The sequence below is a fragment of the Parasteatoda tepidariorum genome, chromosome 2 (genome assembly GCF_043381705.1).
Source record: "Parasteatoda tepidariorum isolate YZ-2023 chromosome 2, CAS_Ptep_4.0, whole genome shotgun sequence".
Classification (NCBI taxonomy): Eukaryota; Metazoa; Arthropoda; class Arachnida; order Araneae; family Theridiidae; genus Parasteatoda; species Parasteatoda tepidariorum.
In genome coordinates this window covers 100,023,249-100,026,727 of record NC_092205.1, presented here as the reverse complement: position 1 = coordinate 100,026,727, position 3,479 = coordinate 100,023,249, and positions in this window count along the sequence as shown.

Below are 3,479 nucleotides of genomic sequence, written 5' to 3'. Positions count from 1 at the left end.
TTAAAAAGAATTAATTCAATTGTGCTGCTTTTTTTTCTTAACATTTTGCTTAAATAATTTCGTTATTCTACTACAACTTTGTTACAAATGTAATTAACTACAACTACTTTTTTTAATGTAAGGACTACAAACTACTTTGGAATTGTATTAACTACTTTAAGGAGATGAACTTACATTAAATATAAAGGAATAATTAAAAAGATTTATTTATTCATGTTTACATAAGCCAGTTTCTTACTCCAAAAAAAGAATTTATTCATTTAATCTTCAACTTTTTATGCCTTTCTCGGCAGCGAATATTTAATTTAAGAAAAACGAGATTATCAAATGCTCTTTTATTTCCTCTGAGAAATTAGATACATCAAAAATATATTTCCTTCCTTTGAAATAGCATCAATGTTTCACGAGTCACTTTCCAAATTATTAAACGCACTCTATGTAAAATCTTAATTATCAGGTTTATTGTTTTTACCCGACTGAAACCTGTTTACACTTGTTTATGATTTTTTTTTTTTTTTTTTTTTTTTTGCATTTAATGTAAGTTCGTCAACTTAAAGTAGAGAAGTAGTAACTGTAGTCACTACATTAAGAAAAAAGTAGTTGTATTTAACTATATTTGTAACAAAGCTGTAGTCGTAGTAAATTAAAGAATGAAGTTTTTCCGATTCCTAATTTTTCGTTCTTGTTGTTAATTTGCGTCGCACTAGAGCTGCACAATGGGCTATTGGCGGCGGTCTGGGAAACATCCCGGAGGATGATCCGAAGACATGCCATCACAATTTTGACCGTCGTTGAACAGCCGACCCTACTAATGTTCAACTCTGTAGCTTTGTAATTTTGAACCGCATCCAGAAGACAAGGGAACTCCTGAATCGAGTATTGGAAGAAATTTGCCATCGTGGAGGACTTTTTGATAAAACTAACCAGCATTTGCGTTACATGGAGAGGAAAACCTCCCACGGTTAGCCTGTTGGCACGGAGACTCTAANGTAACTGCTGAAAACTCTCATCAGCTATGAAAATAGTATATTATTCGTGGAAAAAAAAAAACATCATTTGATATGACGACGAACCCTTCGAAAAACAGCCAAATGTTAACCTAAGAAACCAATGCCTAAAACCGAAATTGAGAGCAGGATAATTTAAATGTAGGTGGTCACACAGACTTTATTTTAAACCGCTGTCATATCATGTTTCCATCATCAGGGAACATTGGTTTTAACTTTTTTTTTACTATTTTGAAAAGCGCCTTTAACCGTTCCTTTACTTTTCTCTCTGCGGATCCAGAGTGAATTTCGGTCGCCAAGTGTACATCTCCTGAATTGAGAGATTCCATTTATCTTCAAAATTAACATTAGTAAATATATGTTTTTTAAAAATAAAATGATGAATTAAAAAATAAACATAATTTTATTTTAAAAAAGACATTTCCGATTTTAATGAAACTACAGAAGTCCTCTTGTTGCTGTATCTAATGCCACTTGCCAATATCCAATCCTGATGGAAGCCAAGCGAACTTAAGGCAGTTTCTTGTTTTTCCGTAGCGGTATCAATAACCAAGAATACATCAGTCACACTCACGCGTCACAGCCTTTTAATAGGAAGGACACATTCATACATCCATTTATTCATCCACAGATCGTAATTTTGACCTGAACCAGATGAATACCAGTCTTCAATTCAGTACCACTAGAGTTATTGATTTGTTACGGGAACATAGAGGACTTTGTGACCCAACTAATTTCACGTGCACACGTCACCATTTACTACACGGGGGATCTTTGTCCAAAAGAGATCGAACTCAACACAGTACATTAGTATTGCATGTTCTGAGTTCAATTGGAAAAATTCCTTATAGAAAACTACTTGCGTTTTTGAAAGATTTATAAACTGGACAAAAAGAAAACAATTGTCAAATTGAGTCTCTTGACCCTCAATCCTCGTTCAGAATAATTGAGGAGTTGGACATGGCTAAAACTAGTTGCAAAACAATAGTGCAATTTACATAAAATTTAAATAGAAGCTTCCAATTAAAGAGAAAAAAAATGAAAATTGAGATAAAAACGGGTGGACCTTAAGAAGAGGACGACGGCTTTGGTTTCGTTATAGCCAGTCCAAAACAAGAAGCTCTCTGCTAGAAGCAACGATTCGACTCACCGAGAGCCAAGGCTGATGAAATGAAGAAAGATGCGATAATTATGAAGAGCAGGTCAAAAAGAAGCTTCGATGAGGTTGAAGAAAATGAAGACTCCAACCAATAGAGGTTCTTGTGGGGGAGGGGAATCTTTTTACCCCATTGTTACCGTGGATGGTTCTCGTGGTCTTCCTCTCCATGTAACGTGAATGCGGGTTAGCTCTATCAAAAAGTCCTCCGCGGAGGCAACATTTCTCCCAATACTTGATCCAGGAGTTTCCTTGTCTTCTACCGAAGACATTCCTGTGTAGTAAATGGTGACTGATGCACGTCAAATCTGTTGAGTCACAAAGTCCTACATGTTCCCATATCAAATCATAACTCTGGGGGTACTGATCTCGTGACTGAGATTCTCGTGGTTTTCCACTCCATGTAATGCAAATCAGGTTAGTTCCATCAAGAAGTCCTCCACGAAGAAAAATGTCTCCCAAAACTTTATCCAGGAGTTTCCTTGTCTTCTGGATTGGGTTCAAAATTATAAGGCTACGGAGTTGAATATTAGTAGTCGTAAACCTAAAAATTGGGGAGCTGTTCAACGACGGATATAAAATAAAATAAAATGTATGTGTGAGAGCCATGGCTTCTCAGGAAATAGAACGTCCCCCTTTGATTGAGGTGAAGCAGGTTCGAATCCCAGCGATGGCTGGTTGATACGAATTCCGCTTGCACCGACCACCGTGCTGACGTAACATATCCTCAGTGGTGGGCGAATTACAAGTTAGAGTCCTCTCCCAGGCTAACCGTGGGAGGTTTTATGAATGTTTTTGTTCGTTTTCATTAAGAGCATTTAATTATTGAACAAATCGAATTCAAAGTTTGCATCTGAAACACTGAGAATTGCTCAGTAATTAACAGACATTTTATTTAATTCTAAAATAATTGTAATATGCTTTTCATAAGCTTCATTACATACCTTAAACATTTTAATTTGTAATTTGGTACTTACATCGAATACCTGAAAGTTAATGAATAAAAAAACAACATCGAAATCAAAGTGAGTCACAACAGAATTTTGATCTACTTTATTGGGCCAAAAATTTAAACTGCTTGCATATGATTTTATCTACTGTCTGAGTAATGACCTATCTGAATATCTGTACATCTACTTCTCTGATGGACTAATCTGAATCTGTACGTCTACTGCTATCTAAATCCATATATCTGCTGCTGGTTAACCAGTCTGAAAAAAGTCTAAATCTGAGAATCTGCTGCTGTTATATCATTCTACATCTGTACATCTGCTGCTGTTCGACCAGTCTGACTTCATTTTTTATTTGTTTAGATA